We start from the raw sequence: 12,032 nt of genomic DNA on the forward strand, positions 1-12,032 counted from the left end.
GGAGAATTATTTATCTTTTCTGAGAAAAATGCTCAATTTTTCTTGAGAGAGAGAGAGAGGAGTGATAAGCATTTGGATATTATAACAACGAAAGATATGCTAACTCAACAAATCATGCTCAAAGGGAGATGAATTGATTCACTCTCTAAAGAGTGTATTCCTTCATTAACGCTCTAGTAGTTCCTAATCTATTTACCTCTACCATCCTCATAGTCCAGAAGTCTAGCACCTAGAAAAAAAGAGAGAGCACATGATTTTGCTTCTTATTAATGAGGATTTAAGACTCTGAGAACTAATGTAAACATGAACTCCTAATGGTGAATAATGATGTGAATTAATTTACTTTGCTGGAACTAGGAATTGTGCATAAGTTGCAGGAACTGATGATGATAAGTGACTGTGCCAATCATCAGTTTTATAATATTAGCCAAGCTAAATGATAGTCAGAAGGAATTTCAAAGTTTCTTTTACCTCTTGATACTTCAGAAGCTAGTCTCCTATTTTTTGCCTTATACCAATCCTGTGCTATCTTTCTTAGCAACTTTGGCATCTCTCCAGACCTTTCCATGGAAAGTCTTCACATCCTGAAGTTGGTACTCTTCTCTATCATAATTACCTTAACTGTGTTCACTCTCGTTATTCTAGGATACATTAGATTTTTCTGTCCAGCCATCTTACTAAGACCCTCTTCATGAATAGATTTAGGCTTTTTACTGAACCATCTGCTTCAGTGCCTGAGGAGTTTGCTATTTCCATGGGTTAATATCTCTATTGTTGCTCTCAGACCAGGAAACATCTGAAGAGGGCCTCAGAATTATGCGGGCCTACCCAGTATTAATTAATTCTCCCCAACTCCAGTTTGGCATTCAGTACTACTCAGAAACCTCGGGTAGATTTCTCCCAGTCACTTAGAAGCAGTTCAGTTCATGCAATGGTGCACTATGCAAGGTTCTGAAAACACAACTGTAAATAAGACAGATTTCATTCTTGACTTGTGAAAATTCTTTTTTTTTTGAGACGGAGTCTTGCTCTGTCACCCAGACTGGAGTGCAGTGGCTGGATCTCAGCTCACTGCAAGCTCCTCCTCTTGGGTTCACGCCATTCTCCTGCCTCAGCCTCCTGAGTAGCTGGGACTACAAGCACCCGCCACTTCGCCTGGCTAGTTTTTTGTATTTTTTAGTAGAGACAGGGTTTCACCGTGTTAGCCAGGATGGTCTCGATCTCCTGACCTCGTGATTCGCCCGTCTTGGCCTCCCAAAGTGCTGGGATTACAGGCTTGAGCCACCGCACCCAGCTGACTTGTGAAAATTCTATAAATACTTACTGTATTTCTTTTTCTCGTGAGTATAAGTACTTACTTTGTTCTGAACTGTATCTGCAGACATACATTTCTGTGGAAGAATTAGGCAAAATGTTTTTATTAGTTACTTGTGAGAAGTGTTCTTCCTCTGATCCAACTCTCATTACTCTAAGCTGTGCTTCTTGTCTCCCAAGGTGGTCCTCCTGATATAATGCATTATTGCTCTCACCCATTTTCCACATCTCCCATCAGCCCTGTTTTTATCTGTCTTTTCACAATACTTATGCTTTGAGGGCTCACAGGCATTGAGGGTGGGAAACAGGGAGGGAATATAGCTAATTAGAAAGTTGTGGGAGAGAAACAGAAAAATCCAGGAAAGAGGGACCTTGTGGCATAGAAATAGGTCTTAGCTTTTATGAGCTCCATCTCTGTTTCATTGACAAGTACTACTCTGTATTTGTCTCTTCTTATCATCTCCCCAAATTAAGTCACTGAAAGTCTCCAATTCTTATTATATAATACTAGATATTGGTGTTTACCAACTTACTGTCTTCTCACTTTTATTTATTTATTTATTTTTTAAACTCAGGTAATTTCCCTTGGAGCTCAGGTAATTTTCTTTTAAAGTATTCTTATTACTTTTGCTAAACTCTGATTTTTTTTTTTTTTTTTTTTTTTTTTTTGAGACGAAGTCTTGCCCTGTCACCCAGGCTGGAGTGCAGTGGTGTGATCTCAGCTCACTGCAACCTCCGCCTCCTGGGTTCAGACAATTCTCCTGCCTCAGTCTCCCAAGCAACTGGGATTACAGTTGGCTCCCACCACGCCCAGCTGATTTTTGTATTTTTAGTTGTGACGGGATACCACCACGTTGGTCAGGCTGGTCTCGAACTCCTGACCTTGTGATCCACCTGCCTCAGCCTCCCAAAGTGCTGGGATTACAGGCCTGAGCCACCATGCCCAGCCTATCTGTGATTTTTTGTTTGATATTATTGATAATGTAAACTTTGGGAGTTAAAAGTGCAGGGAGAATCACTAATAGGTCAGAGATTCTTTGACTCAAGTATTGAAACAGATTCCCAGAATATTGGCAAAGTCTTTAGCTGTTTGATAAGTAGAGATGAACTCAGACTGAATCCTGGCATCCCTTTCTCTGTGGTTTTCACAGGAAATCTTCGTTTTGACTCATTATTACTCACCACTTTGCTTATGTCGTGCCCATCTTGTTAACAAAATAGCCAGGATGGCAAGTCCCAGGAGAGTCAGGATGACAGCCAAAATTATTTCTGAAAACAAAAACTCACCTGTAAACATGCTTATTTAGACCAGGAAATTACCAGAAACAACTTCTGATCACCTCTTACTATCCACCAGATAGACTTTTTTTTCCTTCCCCTTTCTGCTGCTTCAACTCCTTTATTCATTTATTTGCCTGGTATTGCTGTCCTCACATTCCTGCCCCTGCCCATTTTTAGCTCTTACATTGGTTCTTTGGTCACATGCTAAGAACCTCAGATGCTGTGTACCCTTGGTGTAGAGTCAACAAGCTGACAGATTTCCTCCTCAATTGAACCCTTTACTCCCCAGGCAGGAAGAATGTTAAAGGGAATCAGTGGTCTACGAAGCTATCCACTGCGGTATGGAGAAAATACTAGAACTTCTATTTTCTGTGTAATTTTAACTCATACCTTTAAAGTTGCAAGATTTTCTGTATATATATATAGCTATATATGTGTATATAGTGTATAGTATATATAGTGTATATAGTATATAGTGTATACTATATAGTATATAGTGTATAGTGTATATGTATATAGTGTATAGTGTATATATAGTGTATATAGTATAGCTATATATGTGTATATATATAGCTATATATGTGTGTATATATATAGCTAGATATGTATATATGTGTATATATAGCTATATATACATATAGCTGTGAATTCATAACATTTATAAATATACTTGCATAGGAAATGTATACTCAAAACGTTTTTATGAGTGAGTGATAAAAAACTTTCAGCACCCTGACTAAAGGATGCTGACTCAAAATGGTTTTATTAATGAAAGCCACAGCAAAGGACAGAAATTTCTTATCACAGAAAAACCTTTCAGTCATCTCTCGCCAACCTCCTCATGATAAGATGGATATTTGTGAGGTTTGTTGTTGTGGTTGGTAGGATAAAACATGCAGGGATTGCTTAACTTGTGTTTGTTTATCTGTCATTGATTTGCATTCAATTACTGTAAGATAGAGTCTTGCAGTTGTAGGAAAGAAAAATCTTAGTATCATATGGTTATAAAGGGCAGTGGCTATGAAGGATCTGGGGGGAGAAAAAAAGAAGAGAGACAGAGAAAGAGAGAGAGAGAGAGAGAGAAAGGAAAGAAGAAAAAACCAACCATAAATCTCCCTGTGAAAGTAAAAACTGAAGAATATTGAACTCTGAAAGACTAAGAAAGTAGATTATACGCACATTAAGACTACTTCAAACAAACAATAGGTGAATCCATCTCAAGATGTAATAACACACCTCCAATCAGGGCAGATTAGGCATTTCTCTACTAAGTCTTCTAAGTATTTGGTCCTGTGAGAAAATTCTCCTGCCAAATCAACTTTTGGAGATTTTCTTCTAATGTACCACTAAAATGAACAGCAAGTAATCAATATGGCCTCTATTATGTGAACTTCTTTTTTCCTAGTTTTAAATAACTCATCGAGGAGGGAAGGATAACTAGGTGATGTACTCAGTAATACTGTATACTCCCTTTCTTCCTTTAGTGTCTGAAATGCCCCGTCTATAGGGCAGTTAGAGATGGTCCCCCCCATTAATAGAGAAAATGAGAGGAAATCATTATTTCTGAGTTGAGGTAGATAAGAGAATGACCATACTACAAGAAGTGAGATAATGGGCTAAGGAATTTTCCTAGTGCTATGGAGGATGGTTATTTTCTTTGTTCAGTTTAAACTCTAGAAACCAAGGAGAAACAAGCACGATCAGCCTACAGCTTAGTTAACTGTGGGTTGTTTCTCCCAGGCTTCCAGAGGAATCAATAAGACTGAAAGAAAAAATATTGAATTTGAAAAGGAAGCAGGCAAGGAAGATAAAGCAGTTGTGTTAAAGTCCCTGAGTCCCTAAGAGGAAACTCCTGAACCATTAGAGTCAAGAAAGCCTCAAAGAGGGAGTTAGTCCATACCCAAGACTGTCATTTTCCATGTATTGTCTTCAGCAGGTCTCGCATCATTTGGATTTCTTTGTCAGAGAGAGATCAAGATAAAACGAAAAACTCAAGTTCACTGTTTCTGAGCAATATGAACTTGGGTGTCAGGGAGGCCCTTGTAGGCAGAGATGCAGAGGATCACTGAGAAATTGTGTGGAGCAGATTGATCAGACCTAAGCAAATGATGGGAGTGTGGCCTGTGAAGGTTCTGGAATCTGTGTCATAACAGAGACTTAGAACATCAGCGAGGCAGGAGAAAAGGCAGAGGAGGATCAAAAGGCTAGGAAGATTGAAAAATACTTTGAACTTGTATAGAATACTGGAAGGGAACTCACTCTATGTGGGCTTTAGAATTATTTCTAGTTTTTCAGAGATTTTTAAGGCCAGAGATTCTATATCATTAATCTTTGTAACTTTTTTTTTCTTTTGAGACAGAGCTTCACTCTTGTTGCCCAGGCTGGGGTGCAGTGGTGCCGTCTCAGCTCACTGCAAGCTCTGCTTGCTGGGTTTAATAGATTCTCCTGCCTCAGCCTCCCAAGTAGCTGGGATTACAGGCATGTGTCACCACGCCCGGCTAATTTTGTATTTTTAGTAGAGATGGGGTTTCTCACTGTTGGTCAGGCTGGTGTCGAACTCCAGACCTCAGGTGATCCACCCGCCTCAGCCTCCTAAAGTGCTGAGATTACAAGTGTGAGCCACTCCCCCCGGCCTAATCTTTGTAACTCTTGAGGCAGAGAACCTTCCACAGAATAGTCACTTTATAAATGTTTGATAATTAAAAATGAGAAGAATGTCTATATTTAAAAAGAGGCAGACCAGATAAAGAAAAAGTGGTACATATACACCATGGAATACTACAGAACCATAAAAAAGAATGAGATCATGTCCTCTGCAGCAACATGGATGGAGCTGGAGACCACTATTCTAAGCAAACTAAAGCAGGAACAGAAGATCAAATACCATATGTTCTCGCTTATAAGTGGGAGCTAAACAACAAGAATACATGGGCACTAAGAGGGGAACAGACACTGGGGCCCACTTGAGGATGGAGGCTAGGAGGAGGGAGAAAAAATATCTCTTAGGTACTATGCTTATTACCCAGGTGACTAAAGAATCTGTACACCAAACCCCCACAACACACAATTTACCCATATAACAACAATTACATGTACCCTTAGAACTAAAAGTTAAAAAAAGAACCTTGAAACAAATGAAGATGAACAAAAGAAGCCAAGTTGTTGGAGTTAGATAGCAAGAAGAAATCCAGTCCAGAGGTCTGTGGTGCTAGGAAGAGTAAGCCAGTAAATGGGATGTCATAAGCCACTGTGGAGAACAAGGAGAGTAATAAACACCTTATATATATACTCATATCTATTGACTACAAAGTTCTATAGTGAGTACCTTATAAGCACAAATTGTTTAATCCCTAATAAACTGTACAATGAAATTCTTTGAGATGGAGAGAGACACTAGAAGTTACCCAGCCAACAAATGGCAGAGTTTCTGACTCCAAAGCCCACACTGTATTCACAAAGCCACATTTTGTTTCAGTCTTATATGCATCCTGTGGTGGTGATTTCTAGGTTAAGAAGTCAGTCACTTGAAGAGGAAAGTGATGCCTTCTAGTTTTAGGTTGCTCCACTCAAAAATTTTGAGATTATTTTTCCATAAGTGTTTTATGCATACTTATGGAACACTATCAAACATACAAATATATGAATTATGGAAGTACCAGAAGAAGAGAAAGAGGAAGGGGCAGTAAGCTTAATCAATGGAATATTATCTGAAAATTTTCCAAATCTTGAGAGGGATATGGGTATCCAGATTGAAGATGATCAAAGCACCCCAAGCAAGTTCAATTCAAAAAAGACATACTCCAAGATATACTATAATCAAATTGTCAAAGGTCAAACACAAAGAGAGAATTCTGAAAGAAACATCACATATAAGAGATCTCCAATAAGTCCCTTACCAGAGTTCTCAACGGAAACCTTTCAAGTCAGGAGGGAGTGGGGTTACAGATTTAAAGTACTAAAAGAAAAAGAAATACCAACCATGAATACTATACCTGACAAAGCTATCTATGACAAATGAAGGAGAGATAGACATGTGAGGACAAAAGTTGAGGGATTTCATCGCCATGAGACCAGCTTTGCAAGAAATGCTAAAGGGAGTTCTTGGAGTTGAAGCAGAAGGACAATAAGTAACAACATAAAAATAGAAAAAGTGAAGCTGAGGCGGGCGGATCATGAGGTCAGGAGATCAAGACCATCCTGGCTAACATGGTGAAACCCTGTCTCTACTAAAAATACAAAAAAAATTAGCTGGGCCTGTAGTCCCAGCTACTTGGGAGGCTGAGGCAGGAGAATGGTGTGAACCCGGGAGGCAGAGCTTGCAGTGAGCCAAGATCTTACCAATGCACTCCAGCCTGGGCAACAGAGTGAGACTACGTCTCAAAAAAAAAAAAAAAACAAAAAAAAAAAGAAAAAATATAAAACCCAATGGTAAATGTACATATATAACCACATTCAGAATACTCTAATATTGTAAAGGTGGTGTATAATCACTCTTACAAAAGTTAAAAAAACAAATGTATTTAAAATAACTATGGCTATAGTAATTGGTTTGCAGATACATCATATAAAGATATCAATATCATAAACTGTGTATGTGTGTGAGAAGCAAAAGTGTAGAGTCTTTGTACTGTATTGTAGTTAAGGCTTTAGTTAACTACAGCCTATAGTTAATACCTTTAAATTAGGGTATTATAACTATAAAATAATTTTTGTAAGCCTCATGGTAACCACAAAGAAAAAATTTCCAGCAGATGCACAAAAGATAAAGAAAGAAATGAAAGCAAACCACTAACAAATACTACTAATTACAAAGGAAGACACAAGATTATAAGAAAGGAACAAAAGAACTACAAAACAGTAAAAAACTTAACAATATGTCAATAAGTTCTTATATATAAATAATTACTTTAAGTATAAATAGATTTAATTCTCCAATTAAAAGACACAGAGTGGCTGAATGATTTTGAAAAAAAGAAAAAACAAGATCCAACAATATGTTGTCTACAGTAGACCCACTTGAGCCTTCAGGACACACATAGGCTTGAGAGTGAAGGAATGGAAAAAGATATTCCATGAAAAGTATAACTAAAAGAGAGCAAATGTGGCTATATTTATGTCAGGAAAAAATAGATTTTTAAAGACTATAAAAAGAGAAAAAGAAGATCATCATATAAGGATAAAGGGGTGAGCTAATAAAGAGCAAATATTAATTGTAAATATATATGTACCCAACGTCAGAATACCTAAATATATAAAGTAAATATTAATAAAAAAAGTGAGATAGATTGCAATATGATAATATTGGTGGACTTCAATTCTCCGTTTTCAACAATGTAGAGATCATCCAGACATAAAATAAGTAAGGAAACCCTCGATTTGACATACATTAGACTAAGTGAACCTTAGACATATACAGAGCATTTCATCCAATAGCTGCATTGTTCTCAAAGCACATGAAACATTCTCTATGATAAATAATATGTTAGGCCACAAAACAAGTCTTTAACAAATTTAAGAAAATTGAAATTATATCAAATATTTTTCTGAACATAATGGAATGAAACTGAAAATAACAGAAGGAATTTTGGAAAAATCACAAATATGTGAAAATTAAATAAGATGCTCTGAATAATGAATGGGTCAAAATGAAATTAAAAGAGAAATAAAAATCATTTTGAGCCAAATGAAAATGGAAACACTGCATACCAAAAATTATGGAATGCAATAAAAGCAGCTCTAAAGAAGTTTATAGCAGAAGCAACTTACATCCAGAAAAGAGAAAGATCTGAAATAAACAACCTAACATTACACCTCAAGGAACTAGAAAAAGAAGAACAGGCCAGGCATGGTGACTTAAGCCTATAATCTCAGTACTTTGGGAGGCCGAGGCGGGCAGATCACGTGGTCAGAAGTTTGAGACCAGCCTGACCAACATGGTGAAACCCCGTTTCTACTAAAAATAGAAAAATTGCCAGGCATGGTGATGTGCGCCTGTAATCCCAGCTACTTGGGAGGCTGAGGCAGAAGAATTGCTTGAACCTGGGAGGTGGAGGTTGCAGTGAGCCGACACAGTGCCACCGTACTCCAGCCTGGGCGACAGAGTGTGACTGTGTCTCAAAAAAAAAAAAAAAAAAAAAAAAGAGAAAAGAACAAACAGTCCAAAGTCATCCTTGGTTATGTTTATTCATAAATGTTTTATTATTTTGGTGGTAGTGTAAATGGAACATTTTCCTTACTTCACTTTTACGTTCATTTTTCAATGCTAGTGTGTAGACATGTACCTAACTTTTGTGTCTTGATCTTATATTCTGCAACTTTGTTGAACTTATTAGCTTTAAGTGTGTGTGTGTGCATGTATGTCTGTGTGTGCGTGCGTGTGGGTGTGTGTTCTTTAGGATTTTCTATATTTAACATGATATCATCTGCAGATCAAAATAGTTGTACTTCCTAGATGGAGGTATTTTATTAATTTTGTTGCCTAATTTTTCTGAGAATAACCTCCAGTAAAATGTTGACTATAAGTGATGAGAATTAACACTTTTTTTTTTTTTTTTTTTTGAGACGGAGTCTTGCTCTTGGCACCCAGGCTGGAGTGCAATGGCGAGATCTTGGCTCACTGCAACTTCTGCCTCCCAGGTTCAAGTGATTTTCTGGCCTCAGCCTCCCTAGTAGCTGGGATTACAGGCATACACTTGGCTAATTTTTGTATGTTTAGTGGAGACAGGGTTTCACATGTTGGCCAGGCTGGCCTAGAACACCTGACCTCAGGTGATCCTCCCGCCTCAGCCTCCCAAAGTGCTGAAATTATAGGCGTGAGCCACTGTGCTTGGCTGAGAATGAACATGTTTTTTGTTCCTGAACTTAGAAAGATTTAAGACTTTCAATATTAAATACAATATTAAATTCACAACTTGAGTATGCCTTCTCCCATTCCTAGTGTGTTCATTGTTTTGCAAAACAGGAAAAAATGTTGGATTTTGTCAGATATTTCTCACATCAATTGAGATAATTGGTATGTATTTTTCCTATATTTTATTTTATCTGTGTATTACATTAATTGATTTTTATATGTTGAACCAATGTTGCATTTCTGATAAATCCAACTTGGCCACTGTGTATAATCCTTTTAACATACTGTTGGATTTAGTTTGCTAGCATTTTGTTAAAGATTTTTGTATCTATATTCATAAGGGATATTACTTCGTAGTTCCTTTCTCAAGTTATTGTTCTCTGGCTTTGATATCAGAGTAGCACTGGCCTCATAGAATGAATTAGGAAGTGTTTCCTCCTTTTGAGTTTAGAGAGTATGGTATTAATTTTTCTGTAATTGTTTGGTGGAATTCACCAGTGAACCATCTGGGTCAGAATTTTCTTTGTTGCAGTTTTTTTTGGTTTTTGTTTTTGTTTTTTTAAATTCCCTAAAACAAACTCTTTATTATAGATCTATTCAGATTTTCTATTTCTTCTTGAGTCCGTTTGGTGGTTTGTTTTTAGGAATTTGTCTATTTCATTGAGTTTGTCTAATTTTTCAGCATATAATTGTTCTTAGTATTTCTCATATTCCTTTTTATTTCTATCAAGTCTTTAGTAATGTCTCTTCTTTCTTTCCTGATTTTAGTATTTTGAGCCTTCTCTCTCATTTTAGCTAAATGTCATTCTTGCTGATATTTTCAGAAATCTAGCTTCTGGTTTAATTGATATCCTCTATTGCTTTTCTACTCTCAGTTTTATTAATTTTTACTCCAATCTATTTTTATCTTTATGCTTATTTTATGTTTGATCTTTTAATTCTCAGTATCTTAAGGTGTAAGGTATGGTACATTTTTTTCTTTTAAAATGTAGATGTTTACAGCTGTAAATAGCCCTCTCAGCTCTGCTTTCACTGTATCCAGTAAGTTTTCGTATTTTCTATTTTCATTTTATTTATCTCAAAGTATTTTATAATTTCCTTTGTGATTCCTTCTTTGACCCAGGGATTATTCAAGAGTGTGTTTTCTAATTTCCACATATATGTTATTATTACAAATTTCCCCTGGTATTGATTTCTAATTCATTTTATTGTGGTTGGAGAATATAATGTGTATGGTTTTAGTTTTTAGTGTATGGTTTTAGTAAGAATTATTCTGTGTCCTGACATTTGACTCATTCTTCAAAGTGTTCCATGGGCACTTGTGAAGAATGTGCATTTTGCTGTTGTTGAGTGTTCTATAGATAATTGTTATGTCCAACTGGTTTATCCTGTTGTCTAAGTCTTCTATTTCTTTGTCAATATTATGTCTAGTTGTTCTATGCAATATAGACAGTAGGTATTGAAATCTCCAATTATTATTCTTGAACGGTTTATTTTTCCATTCAAGTCTGTCAGTTTCTCCTTTATGTATCTTGGGGGGGGGTAAATAGAGAGATAAATCTTATATATTCTTGATAAATTGAAACTTTTTCACTATACAATGCCCTTCCTCATCTCTGCTAACATTTTTTGTCTTAAAGTATATTTTGTGTGATATTATTTTGTGTCTGTGAATCTAAAGTGAGTCTCATTGAAAGTACGTAATTGGATCATGCTTTCTTTTAATTCTTTCTGCCAATTTCTGTCTTTTAATAGAGATTTTACTCTCTCTACATTTAATGTAATTACCGATAAACAAGAATTTACTCTGTCATTTTACTTTTTAAAATTCATCTTATTTTTCCCCTCAGTTCTTTCACTTATGCCTTCATTGTGTAAAACTGATATTTCCTAGTGTGTGTGTGTGTGTGTGTGTGTGTGTGTGTGTGTGTGTGTGTTTTGGACAGAGTTTCATTCTTGTTGCCCAGGCTAGAGTGCAATGGCACAATCTCGGCTCACTGCAACCTCTGCCTCCTGGATTCAAGTGATTCTCCTGCCTCAGCCTCCCGAGTAGCTGGGATTACGGGTGCCCGCCACCACGTCCAGCTAATTTTTTGTATTTTTTTTAGTAGAGACTGGGTTTCACTATGTTGGCCGGGCTGGCCGTGAATTCCTGACCTCAGGTGATCCACCCGCCTTGGCCTCCCAAAGTGCTGGGATTACAAACATGAGCCACCATGCCTGGCCTAGTGTGCCATTTTGATTCTTTTCTGTTCATAGTACTATATAATTTTTAGTTACATTCTTACTAATTTCACTGGGGATTACAATTAACATCTTAATATATAATCATATAGATTGGATTAATACCAATATAATCTCAATAATATATACAATTTTGCTCCTATGTATCCTCAGTCCTCCTTTATGTAGTTATTATGTCAAATTATATCTTCATGTATTATATGCCTATTAATGTATTTATTAGGTATATAATAACTCTGCTTTCTTAGATTTGTAATTATTACTTTATGTAGTTGCTTTTTAAATCAGATATGAAAAAACGAACCACAAACAAGAATACGTACATACTTTTTTTTTTTTTTGA

Source organism: Chlorocebus sabaeus, chromosome 17 (assembly GCF_047675955.1).
Source record: "Chlorocebus sabaeus isolate Y175 chromosome 17, mChlSab1.0.hap1, whole genome shotgun sequence".
NCBI classification, from domain to species: Eukaryota; Metazoa; Chordata; class Mammalia; order Primates; family Cercopithecidae; genus Chlorocebus; species Chlorocebus sabaeus.